This window comes from Bufo gargarizans, chromosome 10 (assembly GCF_014858855.1).
Source record: "Bufo gargarizans isolate SCDJY-AF-19 chromosome 10, ASM1485885v1, whole genome shotgun sequence".
Classification (NCBI taxonomy): Eukaryota; Metazoa; Chordata; class Amphibia; order Anura; family Bufonidae; genus Bufo; species Bufo gargarizans.
In genome coordinates, this window is record NC_058089.1 from 105,944,028 (window position 1) to 105,960,310 (window position 16,283).

The window sequence follows — 16,283 nt, forward strand, 5'->3', positions numbered from 1 at the left end:
TATTCTTTTCCCTTATTGCTGCTGACTTCTTTTAAATCTGTTCCTGGTATAGTTTTCATCATATATTTCAGTTCCGTTTAAGATTTTTTTTTTTGTAGCACATACTAATGTCTTCTTTAATATGCTACTTTCACCATATTAGCAAGGAAAAAATTCTACAATAAAGGGGTAATTTATTATTAGTAGAGTTGAGTTAATCAAATCCAATAAAGTGGAATTTGATCTGAATATCAGGATAAGTTTAATTTGCTGCAAAACCAAATTTCCTCATACTTACCGCCTCATTTGCTCACGATGGGCTGGCCGCAACCATCTTGATTGAAGATCTCAGCCAAAATCCTGTGCGTAGTGACATATGACGTCACTACGCCGGCTGGCGTGACGACGTCATCTCGGGCTGCGCGCGATTTCATGCCAGATCTTTAGCAAGATGGCGGTGGCTGGCCCTTTGCGAGCATATGGAGGTGGTAAGTATGATTTCATTTTTATTTCTGTTAATTTTACACTGTTGTTACTCTCAGATGCCACTATCATGTCGGAATGCGGCATCTGATGGATACAATGACTGAGAGGGGTGCAATCGCAGCTCCCTGTCATTACACCCACCACTTATTTGTCACAAAGCAAATTTTTTTGTTAATTTTTGCGAAACAGCTGAATCGAATTTTGAAGAAATTCGCTCATATCTAATTATTAGATATCTGCCAATTTTTGGTGTTTATCTGTCACAGATTTGGTCGCAAAGGGGATTTGAAGCCGAATCTGTGACTTTTTCCTGCTCTGGCCAGGTCTAAAAAAGGGGGCATGATATGGGCAGGGAAGGGGGCAAGCCCATCTAATTTATCATTTTCTACACCTATATTAGGCGTAGAAAATTTTCTAAATATATTCCAGCAAAGGAGCTTTAGATTTATAGATTTAGATCTATAGATTTAGAGGCTTGTGCCGGCACATCATGCGCCAGCGCAAGAGATATTAAGAGCAGCATTTAAAACACTGATCTTAACAAATGACCCCATAAGTCTTTATATCCAGCCCACCTAAAAATAAATTAAGACAATATTGGTAGATACAGTCAGGTCCATAAATATTGGGACATCGACACAATTCTAACATGTTTGGCTCTATACACCACCATAATGTATTTGAAATGAAACAAACAAGATGTGCTTTACCTGCAGACTGTCAGCTTTAATTTGAGGGTATTTACATCCAAATCAGGTGAACGGTGTAGAAATTACAACAGTTTGCATATGTGCATCCCACTTGTTATGGGACCAAAAGTAATGGGACAAGTGGCTTCTCAGCTGTTCCATGGCCAGGTGTGTGTTGATCCCATTATCCCATTTACAATGAGCAGATAAAAGGTACAGAGTTCATTTTGCGTGTGCTATTTGCATTTGGGATCTGTTGCTGTCAGCTCTCAAGATGAGATTCAAAGAGCTGTCACTATCAGTGAAGCAAGCCATCATTAGGCTGAAAAAAACAAAACAAACCCATCAGAGAGATAGCAAAAACATTAGGCGCGGCCAAACCAACTGTTTGGAACATTCTTAAAAAGAAGGAATGCATCGGTGAGCTCAGCAACACCAAAAGACCCAGAAGACCACGGAAAACAACTGTGGTGGATGACCGAAGAATTCTTTCCCTGGTGAAGAAAACATCCTTCACAACAGTTAGCCAGATCAAGAACACTCTCCAGGAGGTAGGTGTATGTGTGTCAAAGTCAACAATCAAGAGAAGATTTCACCAGAGTGAATACAGAGGGTTCACCACAAGATGTAAACCATTGGTAAGCCTCAAAAACAGGAAGGCCAGATTATAGTTTGCTAAACAACATCTAAAATAGCCTTCACAGTTCTGGAACAACATACTATGGACAGATGAGACCAAGATCAACTTGTACCAGAGTGATGGGAAGAGAAGAGTATGAAGAAGGAAAGGAGCTGCTCATGATCCTAAGCATAAGCATAAGCGTCTTTAATATTGATTGGACCCTGGGCAAAAATTTACTTGGGCCCCCTGGATCCCGCCTTCCCACACCTTAGCATGCAATCACGCCCTCCACCATAACACACACACAAAAAATCCACACATCTGGTAGAGTCCAGTGGATGACTGTAAATACTTCCAGTTCTGAAGACTCCAGCAGCTCAGGATCAGTGCTCTGGGCAGCTGGGCTCAGGCTGGAAGTGGGCACCGCTCTGGAGGAAGGAGACCAGGGCTCGGCTCACCCTAGTGTTACAGTGCACCCCAGCACCCCACAGTATGCAGCATAGCACCCTATAGTATACAGCACCACACAGTATGCAGTATAGCACCACACACTATACAGTACCCCACAGTATATAGTAGAGCAGTATAGCAGCCCACAGTATACAGCACCCCACAGTATACAACACCTCACAGTATAGCACCTCACCGTATACAGCACCCCAAACTATACACGATACAGTCCCCCACACTATACAGTACAGCAGTATAGCACTCCACACTATACAGCACCCACAGTATACAGTACACAGACCCCCACAGTATACAGTACAGCAGTATAGCACTCCACAATATACAGCCCCCCACACTACAGTCGTGGCCAAAAGTTTTGAGAATGACACAAATATTAGTTTTCACAAAGTTTGCTGCTAAACTGCTTTTAGATCTTTGTTTCAGTTGTTTCTGTGATGTAGTGAAATATAATTACACGCACTTCATACGTTTCAAAGGCTTTTATCGACAATTACATGACATTTATGCAAAGAGTCAGTATTTGCAATGTTGGCCCTTCTTTTTCAGGACCTCTGCAGTTTGACTGGGCATGCTCTCAATCAACTTCTGGGCCAATTCCTGACTGATAGCAACCCATTCTTTCATAATCACTTCTTGGAGTTTGTCAGAATTAGTGGGTTTTTGTTTGTCCACCAGCCTCTTGAGGATTGACCACAAGTTGTCAATGGGATTAAGATTTGGGGAGTTTCCAGGCCATGGACCCAAAATGTCAACGTTTTGGTCCCCGAACCACTTAGTTATCACTTTTGCCTTATAGCACGGTGCTCCATCGTGCTGGAAAATGCATTGTTCTTCACCAAACTGTTGTTGGATTGTTGGAAGAAGTTGCTGTTGGAGGGTGTTTTGGTACCATTCTTTATTCATGGCTGTGTTTTTGGGCAAAATTGTGAGTGAGCCCACTCCCTTGGATGAGAAGCAACCCCACACATGAATGGTCTCAGGATGCTTTACTGTTGGCATGACACAGGAGTGATGGTAGAGCTCGCCTTTTCTTCTCCGGACAAGCCTTTTTCCTGCTGCCTTAAACAATCGGAAAGAGGCTTCATCGGAGAATATGACTTTGCCCCAGTCCTCAGCAGTCCGTTCACCATATTTTCTGCAGAAGATCAATCTGTCCCTGATGTTTTTTTTGGAGAGAAGTGGCTTCTTTGCTGCCCTTCTTGACACCAGGCCATCTTCCAGAAGTCTTCGCCTCACTGTGCATGCAGATGCGCTCACACCTGCCTGCTGCCATTCCTGAGCAAGCTCTGCACTGGTGGCACTCTGATCCTGCAGCTGAATCCTCTTTAGGAGATGATCCTGGTGCTTGCTGGACTTTCTTAGACGCCCTGTAGCCTTCTTAACAAGAATTGAACCTCTTTCCTTGAACTTCTTGATGATCCTATAAATTGTCGATTGAGGTGCAATCTTAGTAGCCACAATATCCTTGCCTGTGAAGCCATTTTATTGCAACACAATGATGGCTGCACATGTTTCTTTGCAGGTCACCATGGTTAACAATGGAAAAACAATGATTTCAAGCATCACCCTCCTTTTAACAGGTCAAGTCTGCCATTTTAACCCAATCAGCCTGACACAATGATCTCCAGCCTTGTGCTCATCAACATTCTCACCTGAGTTAACAAGACGATTACTGAAATGATCTCAGCAGGTCCTTTAATGACAGCAATGAAATGCAGTGGAAAGTTTTTTTGGGGATTAAGTTAATTTTCATGGCAAAGAAGGACCATGCAATGCATCTGATCACTCTTCATAACATTCTGGAGTATATGCAAATTGCTATTATAAAAACTTAAGCAGCAACTTTTCCAATTTCTAATATTTATGTAATTCTCAAAACTTTTGGCCACGACTGTATACAGGCCCCCCACACTATACAGGCCCCCCCCCCCACAGTATACAGGCCCCCCACACTATACAGGCCTCCCCACACTATACAGACCCCCACAGTATACAGCTCCACACAGTATACAGCCCCTCACACAGTATACAGCCCCCCACACAGTATACAGCCCACACAGTATACGGCCCCCACACTATACAGGCCCCCCACAGTATACAGGCCCCCACACTATACAGGCCCCCCCACAGTATACAGGCCCCCACAATATACAGGCCCCCACAGTATACAGGCCCCCACACAGTATACAGACCCCCACACAGTATACAGCCCCCCACAGTATACAGGCCCCCCACAGTATACAGTTTCACAGAGTATACAAGCCCCCCACAGTATACAGCCCCATACAGTATACAGGCCTCTACACAGTATACAGCACCCCACTATACAGTAGTTTACAGTATATTAACATAACAGCCCCTGTCACCTTTTTCTGATGTAATCTTCACAAAAAAGCTCCACAGTTAACTTCTCCTGCAACACTCCGGGTAGGACCTGTGATGACCTCATTGCCATGTGACCATTAATATTGCTAGGTTACTGGTCACATGGTGATGATGTCATCTAAGGTCCTATATCACAGCTCTAACACAGTACGATGCCTGGACTCAGTGCCGGCAGGCATGGCATGGCAGCACCACCTGTGTAGCTGACAGCCTGACACCCAGGGCAGTGGCTAGCAGGGCTCAAGAGGCAGCTGCCTTGGGCCCCCCAGGAGCATTTGGGCCCAGGGCAGCTGCCCCTTTTGCCCCTTGGTAAAGACGGCCCTGGTAGTATCATGGCATGGGCATGTATGGCTGCCAATGGAACTGGTTCTCTTGTATTTATTGATTATGTGACTGCTGACAAATGCTTCATAACTCATTGGACGTCGCTTCACAGTGTAGATGGACAATGACCCAAAGCATATTGCAAAAGCAACCAAAGAGTTTTTTAAGGAAAAGAAGTGGAATGTTATGCAATGGCCAAGTCAATCACCTGACCTGAATCCGATTGAGCATACATTTCACTTGCTGAAGACAAAACTGAAAATGCCCCAAGAACAAGCAGGAACTGAAGACAGTTGCAGTAGAGGCCTGGCAGAGCATCACCAGGGATGAAACCCAGCGTCTGGTGATGTCTAGGTGTTCCAGGCTTCAGGCTGTAATTGACTGCAAAGGATTTGCAACCAAGTATTAAAAAGTGAAAGTTTGATTTATGATTATTATTCTGTCCCATTACTTTTGGTTCCTTAACAAGTGGGAGGCATATATGCAAACTGTTGTAATTCCTACACCGTTTACCTGATTTGGATGTAAATGTCCTCAAATTAAAACAGTTTTTGTAGAGTTAGGGCTCTTTCACACTTGCGGCAGGACGGATCCGGCAGGCTGGTCTCCATGTCGGATCCGTCCTTCCGCTGTTTCGCGGAGCCGCCGGACCGCCGCTCCATCCCCATTGACTATAATGGGGACGGGGGCTGAGCTCCGGCGCAGCACGGCGCTGCACGGTGAAAGCCGCCGGAATAAAAAGTCGGACATGCAGGACTTTTTAGTCCGGCGGCTTTCGCCGTGCAGCGCCGTGCTGCGCCGGAGCTCAGCCCCCGTCCCCATTATAGTCAATGGGGACGGAGCGGCGGTCCGGCGGCTCCGCGAAACAGCGGAAGGACGGATCCGACATGGAGACCAGCCTGCCGGATCCGTCCTGCCGCAAGTGTGAAAGAGCCTTAGTTTGGTTTTTCTATAGTTTTTTGGGCAATTCTTTGTAGCTATTGGGGAATCTCATGTTATGCTACTGTACCCAATATGTAAAAAAACTATATATATAGAGAGAGAGAACATGAGAGAGAAAATGACAACTAAAGAAACATTCAATCAATAATCTGAAGATGCAATGGAATATACACTTCAGAAAGATAAAATATAGTTTTAGGCCCATGCTGTAAATCAATGGGAAAATCAATAAAAAAGAATGTGCAAGTCAAGACTCAATGTAAGGACACATACTAGAGTACATAATTGCTATGATCTGGGCACAGATAGCGTTCAGACTGCACATACCTCATGCTCAGAATACAGACTAAAGGAAAGCACCAAAGATAAAAATTCAGCAATAATAATAAAAAATAATAATAATGGGGCAGATGTATTAATCCTGTCAAATTGACAGTGTAAAATTTTAGTCTGCAGATTCACCAAATTTATCAAAGTAACTTCCGCTGGATGATGAATTTGGTACATCTTTAGATGCTTTTGTCTAACTTTACACCATACATTGGTTGCCTAAATTTCGCACCTTGCAATTTTGCGCATTGTCTGTCCACCTAGGTTTTAAAGAAGAAATAATAGATCAGACCTAAAATCAGATTTCCATTGTAGACCTCAGATCAGACCTCAAATCAGATCCACATAGACATCAAATCAGACCTCAGATCAGACTCTTATATCAGACCTCAGATAAGACCCCCATATCATAACTCAAATCAGACCCCCATATCAGACATCAAATAAGACCCCTGCAACAAATCCTCAAATAAGGGGCGTATTATAAATGGAGATAGTTGAGCAAAGAAGCATTTGGATGAATGTTCGTTAACAACGATCTGCCTGTGTAAAAATGTAATTGATTACCCAATGAACAAGCAAACACTTGTTCATTGGGCAATTATAATTTTTAAAGGGAACCTGTCACCTGAAAAACACATATTAAACCAACCACAGTACCTTACAGTATCCCCCAGTGTGTTGCTAATCATGTATTTCTTTCCTCTTTGTGTTTTTTCATACTTGTTAAAAATGCAGTTTTAATGTCGGTTGGCTCTGTCTCCGAGTCAGGCTTGAAGTCACGGGGGCAGTGGCCTCCTTGTTTCAAGTGAAGCTAAGCCCGCCCCTTACCCCTCCTCTCTACAATTAGCTGGACATGCTGCCGTGATCGCGCTCTTTTAGCGCATGCGCAGTACGCTGCCTGTTACAGCGTGACGGCCAGGCGAGCACGCAATAGAACTGTCCGGCGCATCCGCAGTCAGCAAAATGCAGGCGGGTGAGTGAGGATCGCGCTGTAATAGGCAGCGTACTGCGCATGTGCTAGAAGACAGCGCGATCCCGGCATCACGGCAGCATGTCCATCTAATTGTAGAGAGGAGGGGTAAGGGGCGGGCTTAGCTTTACTTGAAGCAAGGAGGCCGCTGCCCCCTTGACTTCAAGCCTGACTCGGAGACAGCGCCAACTGTGGTCGGTTTAATATGCGTTTTTCAGGTGACAGGTTCCCTTTAAGCAAGCTAAAAAATCATTGTTTGCTGGCGGCAGATAGTGCTGTCTAATAATGGTCTGCTGCCAACAAATAATTATTCTGTATAGGGACGAGCGATGTCATTAGCAATCACTCCTCCCTATACTGTGGAGGAGATCATTGCATGTAATAACAACAGTCTCCTTCAATGACGAGCAGGTGATTGTGTGGAAAGAACGCTTTCTTCCCGACAATTGAAATGCTGATCTACAGGTCTAATATAGGCCTAAGACCTCCATATCAGATCCTCAGATCTGACCCCCATCTTAGATCCACAGATAAGACCCCCATATCAGACCTCCATAAGACTTCCATGTCAGACCCCCATATCAGACCTCCGATCAGACCCCCATAAGAGTACAGTAAAATAAGTAAATTAACTTACCTGTCCTGCTCTGCCACTACTCTGCAGAACCGACAGTCTCTCCTGCAGTCAAACTCCCTGATCTTCTCCTCTCCAGGCAGGCTCTGCACTGTGACTTGTCTGCGTATAGTGTCAGGTCATTGTGCATTCACTACATCCTGATGCTGTACAAAGTCGAGACAGTGCAGCACCAGGGAGAAAGATCAGGGAGCAATGAGTACAGCAAGCTCTAGTAGCGCTACACTCCCTGCTCCACGTGCCTCCTGCATACTAGTGAGTTCTTCCAAAATGGAAGCTCTAATTGCTATTCCCTTTATAAAAAGCAGTGACATATTTCCCCCACTTTTGGGGGGAAAAGTGCATCTTATAAAGTGAAAAATATGGAATTTTAGAGATAACATTTTAGCTATAATGAATGTTTACTAGGATTAGGAGATCAGAGATAAGGAACTGTCAGCAAAGCTGCCAGACAAGAAACAGTAAAAACACAGAGCATGGTACTAGAGAATATCAAGGCTGTAGAGAAAAGGGCTGAAACTATTTAATAAGGACCAATTAAAAAAAATTATGTTTAGCTCAAAATACTGTAAGTGCAAAATTCTTTGAATTACTTCATCACAAAGCGAATTTCTTTGTAAGTAGTGGGTGCAAAGACCAGGGAGTGGAGATTGCGCCGTTCCCCGCCATTGTACCCCTCAGATGCTATGTTCATAGCTGATTTCTGCATCTGACAACAATAATATATTTTTAAAAATTGTAAAATCATACTTATGCTCATCCATTTGATTGGAAAGAGCCGGCCACCACCATCTTGACTGTAGATAGAAAGCTTGCATGGCTTATGAAGAGACCATTACATTGGCTGGCGTGGTGACATCATACGTCACCGTGCATGGGATTTTGCGTGGGATCTTCAATCAAGATCAATCGTCGCACTCAAATGGATGAGATTTGGGTAAGTGTGATTTTTTTTTTAAAATTGCCAACATTCCGGGGAAATTGTTTAGCTACTATGAAGCACGAGGAAATTCAGCTTCACAACGCATTCAATTTTCCTTGAAATTCAGAATGAATTCAACTTTGTGCAGTTTGATTCTGTCAATAATAATAATAACAATAATAATAAAATGCCCCCAAGGGTGTCCATAAACTTTAAAGACTCCAATTTCTCATGAAACAAAATCAATACTATATTGAGTCTTGTTTGTAAAAGCCTTCAAAAGGCTTCAATTCCCATAACAGCCACTAGTTGGCCATACACCGATATCTATAGAATAGACATCTCATTACAGAGTATCACAATATTGTTTTAGTTTTTAGCTTATCTTGTGCCTGTCATCTCGGGAAGTGCTAAAAAAGAGAAAGGAAAACCTCTTAACATATGTCCCTATTGTTAGGGCTATGTTTATATATTCTTAGAGAACCCCTTTAAATACCTTCAGAAACAAATTGAAAAATAAGAGACAAATAGACAGATAAGAACTTATCAGACCTTTACACAACGTCTGCAAAAATGAAACATCAAATGTAACTTTTTCTTGGTTGGAAAGACAAGGAGAGCGAAAGATAAGAATTAAAAGAGAGAGAAGGAGAAATAATGCTAAGGGCATTTTCTTCACTTCTTTGAGAAAAATAAACCTCTTGTATTTCCGAGGCCACTGTAGTGAGAAGATAAAAGTGACAGTCCAGCTTTGATTCAGACACAACTATTGCAATCCCTATAAATATATACAGTGAAAGGTTGGTTGCTTGTAAAAACTACATGGCATCAGAATTTCTAAATAAATTCGTGATCAAACATATACAAAATAATGTGCCCCCCCCCCCCCCTCTATTTACTGTAAAGAAGCAATTCATGGCATAATTCTGCATTTTGAATAATGATTTTTATTCTATTTTTGCAGGGCTGGATAGGAATGAATAAATAAAAGCTGTATTTCTATTTATGGCATTCATAATGTGAGTAAAAATAATTAGGCTTAAAAGCATTCATTAAATCTGTTCTAGGGACTAGCAAATTGCTGCAAAGGGATTGCAACTGTCTACAAAATCTACAGTATGGCTTCCCATAAATGATAATTTGGAGATATCAAAATATTACAGAGAGTTTAAGGGATTGACTAATGCTATTTCCAATAATTCAAAGAGAACTTCAATTAAGATTTGAAAAAAAGTAAAATAATAATAATCATCATCATTAGAGATGAGCGAAGTATTAAGCTGCTTCACCGAATTTCACAAGCAAAAATAGTTTTGTGACGAATGACAGTATTAGGTGCAATGACGGGGAGCGTTGATTGCGTCATTGTACCCCTCAGATGCCACTTTCATACATGATTGCGGTATCTGACACTAATAACACAGTGAAAAATAAAAATAAAATCATACTTACTTCATCCATTTGCTCGCGACGGGCCGGCCACTGCCACCTTAATGAAAAATCTAGAGTGAAATCTCGTGCAGCCCGTGAAGACATCATCACGTCACCTGGAGTGGTTACGTCATGCGTCACAGTGCACAGAATTTTAATCAAGGTGGCGGCGGCCAGTCCGTCGCGAGCAAATGGATGAGGTAAGTATGATTTTTTTTGCTTTTCACCGCCATTCAGGAAAAAGCGATTCGCTATCATAAAGCGTCAGAACATTCGGCCTCACAGCAAATCGATTTTTTTCTGAAATTCAGAGAGAAGTCCATTTCGTGGATTTGAATTCGCTCAACGCTAATTATTATCATTCATCATCAATCTACTGGCATTTTTAATTTTTATGGACTATTAATGGAACACTTCCTAAATTGGGTCCAATTTCTATGTCTCTTTTCTGACCAGAGCAGTATGAGCATACTCTATTGTTCTCCATAGAGTGAATGGAAGTGTCGGAAACAGGCAAGTACACTCACTACAGATCACAATTACATGTCTTCATTATCTTACACTCAGGCAAATATCCAGAATTTGAGATCCTTTGTTTTATGCAATAGAAAGAATAGAGCGCCGGGCGCTTCCTAGAGAGGTACTGTTACTGACAATGAATGCCGGCAAAGTAATTGCGAGTTCCGGTACCCGGACCCAAACTTTGCCAGAAAATTTGAGTTTGAGTTTGGTGTTCGGACATTTAATAAAGCTTTTGAAAGTCTGCAGGGCAGCCAATCAACAATCTTTTAAGCTGTGGGCACTTAGCTTAGTAAAGGGCCTAGTAATGGCATGGCTGTAATTGGCCAGTGCATCATGTGACCCAGCCTCTATACAAGCTGGATCACGTGTAGCTTCGCCCATCAGCTCTAAGTAGTGCAGGGACAGGAAGCAGGCAGCTGAAGCAAGGGAGAATGTTAGGAATCTGGTTTTTTGTGTTGTGGGTAACCAATAATGATTTTTTGTGGGTGTAATACACCAGCTTTGCACCCCTGACACAGAAATATAATAATAAATCTGGCTGCTAATTCTATGGGTGACCTATAACGATTTTTTCTGTAAGATATACATGCACTTTATACGTGACAGGGAAATTCATATAGTTAATATGACTGTTAGTTCGGCCGGTGATATATACCCATTTTTGGTGTGAGGTACACCTACACTGCATATGTGACAGGTAAATTAATATAGTTAGTCTGTCTGTTAGTTCAGTGGGTGACCCTAAAAAAATGAGGAGAGCATCAAATAAGGGACGTGGCTCTGGTCGTGGTGCTGCTGATGTTGGTGGAGCTTCTGTGAGGGGGGAAACTTTTCAAGATGGGTGGTAACCATGGCGGCCATTTTGAAGTTGGCCATTTTGAATCTAACTTTTGTTTTTTCAATAGGAAGAGGGTCATGTGACACATCAAACTTATTGGGAATTTCACAAGAAAAACAATGGTGTGCTTGTTTTTAACGTAACTTTATTCTTTCATGAGTTATTTACAAGTTTCTGACCACTTATAAATTGTTTTCAATGTGCTGCTCATTGTGTTGGATTGTCAATGCAACCCTCTTCTCCCACTTATCACACACTGATAGCAACACTGCAGGAGAAATACTAGCACAGGCTTCCAGTATCCGTAGTTTCAGGTGCTGCACATCTCGTATCTTCACAGCATAGACAATTGCATTCAGATGACCCCAAAGATAAAAGTCTAAGGGGGTCAGATTGAGAGACCTTGGGGGCCATCCAACTGACCCACGACGTCACCAGACATCAACACAACTTCTATCCGCTCCGCACGTGTTAATCTCGGCGAAATGTCAATGGCTGTAAACAAAGAGAAACTTGTAAATAACTCATGAAAGAATAAAGTTACGTTAAAACCAAGCACACCATTGTTTTTCTTGTGAAATTCCCAATAAGTTTGATGTGTCACATGGCGTGCGGAGCGGATAGAAGTTGTGTTGATGTCTGGTGACGTTGTGGCCCCCAAGGTCTGGTGGAGACAGAGACTTTTAAAAACCTTATGGAGATGACTGTCCCACAGTACGTGGTTCCCAGCTGCCACTACTTTTCCAGGCGAGCGATCCCTGCACTGCACACCCAAGTGGCGAACAACATCAGGTGTGCTCTGCGCAGCGCCATCTGTGGAAAGGTCCACAAAACTACCAATACGTGGACCGGTAAGCACGGGCAGGGACGTTAAATTTCCCTAACTGCACTGGGTAAAGGCACTGGCGGCTAGGACTGAGGCAGGTAACAGTTTGCTTCATGTCCTACCACCACCAAGGATTGCAGGATATTTCTCGTTACCTCCTGTTGCCTCCTCCTCCTTCTCCGCTTCCTCATCCGGTCAGCATAATACCTTCACCACCAACTTCAGCACAGCCAGGAGGAAACAACAGCAGGCTGTTTTGAAACTCATCTGTTTGGGGGAAAAAAAACACACCGCACAGGTGCTGTGGATGGGCATGGAACAACAGACCGATGACTGGTTGGTGCCAGTGAGCCTCAAGCCCAGCCTGGTGGTGTGCGATAACGGGCAAAATCTTGTAGCAGCTATGGGCCTAGCAGGTTTGAAGCACATCCCTTGACAGGCGCATGTGCTGAATTTGGTGGTGATGAGGTTCCTGAAAAATTACCCTGATATGTCAGAGCTGCTTTAGAAAGTGTGGGCCATCTGTGTGCGCTTTTGGCTTTCTCACCCTGCTGCTGCTGCTCGCCTGTCTGTGCTGCAGCGTAACTTCGGCCTTCCCGCTCACCACCTCATATGCGACGTACATACAAGGTGGAACTCCACCTTGCACATGCTAGAGAGACTGTGCATGCAGCAGCAGGCAATAGTGAAGTTTCAGCTGCAGCACGCACGGGTGAGTTGCTCTGCGGAACAGCACCACTTCACCACCAATGATTGGGCCTCCATGCGGGATGTGTGTGCCGCATTGCGCTGTTTTGAGTACTCCACCAACATGGCCAGTGCCGATGACGCAGTCCTCAGCGTTACTATCCCACTTCTATGTCTCCTTGAAAAAACACTTTAGGTGATGATGGAAGAGGATGTGGCACAGGAGGAAGAGGAGGAGGAAGAGGGATCATTTCCACAGTTATCAGGCCAGTCATTCACAAGTGGCTCGGAGGGAGGGTTCCTGCACCAACAGAGGCTAGGCACACAACTGTCCAGCCAGGACACAGTTCTGCAGGATGAGGAGGATGATGATGATGATGATGAGGAACTGTGTTCACAGCAGGGTGGCACCCAAAACAGCTTATCGGCATCAATGGAGCACGGCTGGGGGGATACAGAGGACACAGATGATACACCTCCCACAGAGGATGTGTTCCAGGCTGCCCAGAGCAACGAACAAGCTGTCCTCTGTGGGAGGTGTATTGTCTGTGTCCTCTGTATGCCCCCCAGCCACGCTCCATTGATGCCGATAAGCTGCTTTGGGTGCCATTTTTCTATTCTGTTATTTTAAGTCATTTCTCTATCCACATTTGTTTGCAAATGGATTGGCCCTGGTCTACAATGCCTCAAAAAGCTTTCATGATTTGAGGACCGGATTTTCACAAGAAAAGTATGGTAATGTTTTGGCGCACTTACCTTTCATGGCAGTTTGCTTACTTTGAAACTCATTTTTAGCTGACAGACTACCTTTAACTTAAGCAGTGACAAGTGTTTATGGGAATGTTCATTCCCAATAATCGAACAGCCTATCAGCCGTTTGTTGGCTGACGGGCATCCATCGTCAGGATACCCGATTATTGTCAGCACATCTCCCAGTGTGATAATAGATGCACTGCTGATAATAGAAGTGAATGAGGGAGGAATGGCGGCGGTAGCAAACGTTCCTTCCTGTATTCAGTTTACATTGGCCTAGTGTAATCAGGACCAGTGGGTGCAAACTAGGGCACCTGGAGGTTTCATCATCCATCATTGCCAGCATTGGCCAGTGTAAAATCACCCTTAATTCTATGGCTTATATTTTTTTATGTACCCGAGCTTGATGCTCAAATTTACACAGCTGAAACTTCCACTTTAAAGAAAATGACCGTGCCATCATGCCTTGCAGCTACTTAAACCACTATGCAGCTTATTTTGACAAAGCCTTACAGATAATTAAATTTAGTGGTTTTTTCCCCCTTTATTATCATGTAACGTCTTTCTCGTTAGACAGAATGCATTGTCTGCTAATTAGAATGCTGACCCGTAAGGTCACATCGGTATATACTTTAGTTTATTGCTCAAGGCTATCATCTGCATTTATAATGAGAGCTAGGTGACAGTTTACATGGGAAAAATAATAATTTATGCTTTATTCTGTCATCAGTGTAGCATTCCAGGGGCTTGGCCACCTTGCGTCTCATGGTGTGATATGTATATCTCGAACATATAAAGTCATTTACTCTATACAATGTACATCGCCAGAGGCAAGACGATATCTATAAAAGTTTACATGCTTAAGATTAATGATTTGTAAAAAGAATAAAAGTGACCCACAAAGGATCGCGATTCACAACTAATAGAAACAATGTATCAAATTGTAACTTTTCTGGTTTGTGCATTTCCTCGGGGCACAAGGTCTGTGTAGAATGACAAAAATTGCTGAACTGATATGGAGAATGGGAAGAGCAAAATATCTCTTTTAGTTTGGAAAAGCATGAGAAGTAAGAAAAAGAAACAGAAATACTATATACACCAGCTGCACTTCTTGTTAAATATTTAGATGAATTTATTTGAGGACACAAAACGCAAAAAGTTTAAAATCATTGTATACAATTATGACATTGTCTGTGGATCCACAATATATCAAACACACATACCCACAACAACCTGGTTCTAAATAAGAACATCTGTATACCACCACATAAATGCACAGTATATGGAATACAAAAATATGGCACCAAAAATTATGGAATACTTATCATATGAATAGATCGGTGGTGTAGGTTGGTGGGCAATACGCCCCATGTGCATCGCCGGATTACGCCAGCTTCCTCAGGGGTCAAGAACACATGTTAAGTGTGCCATATATATATATATGAGTAAATTAAGCTACATTCATATTCACCTGTTAGAAATAGAATCAGCTGGAAAGGGTATGGTGAGACCACAAGCGTATCCCCGTTGCAGGACCCACAGGGCTATGCAATCGGTCTGCATAATGCAAAGCAGCGTCCCAAACCTATCAATGTGCATGCGCAAGTTGGCACTCGAACAGAAGTATCCATGCGATGCGTTCCAAAGCCAGGAAGTGAATCCTGGACAAAACTAGCGCAATCCGTGCATGCATGAGAAGTTTAACTTAGTCCAGGAGTGCGTGTCAAAGACAGGAAGTATGTACTTGCGTGCATTCCACAAGGAGGGAAAATAAATAAGCGTAAAATACCTGCATAACAGTATGTATATCATAAGAAAGGGTAAACTAAGAAATCAATTAAGTCAATTATTGAGTACAAAATAACTATCACAGCAAATAAAAATACCCTATAGTCAGAAAGGATCCATTCATCACAAAATACACAATCATTTAGAAAAATCAATAATAAACATGATTGTGAGAATAAATATATATGCTCATATATATACCTCCCTTATTTTTTTTTATATATTACTAATCAGCAGGAAATCCATGAATATAGTGAAAATAAAGTGCAAAGTGCAAGGTGCCTACATGAATTAAAATAATATATATATATATAATAAATAAATAAAATAATACATAATTCATATACAACAATTACGCCAAATTAATAAATAAATAAGTGCATATAGACCTTCATACAATTATCCAAATGATCCAAACTCTGTACCAATAAAGTTAATTATAATCTGATCAAATAAAAAAAGGAAAAAATTATTTATGTATCGAATATACTCAATAATATATCGTAATTGGTGATCTTCTATAACATCATGATTAGGGGAAGGTGTTTGGCAAACTCTCCTCTTGGGTAGACCTGTGAAGGAAAGCCTACTTTCCTGCTTCTCAGTGCCATCTCCCAGCTCCTTCTCTCCCCGCGCCCTCAGCTGCTTCTCTGCTCTCAGAGGTTGTCAATTTCCATTTTT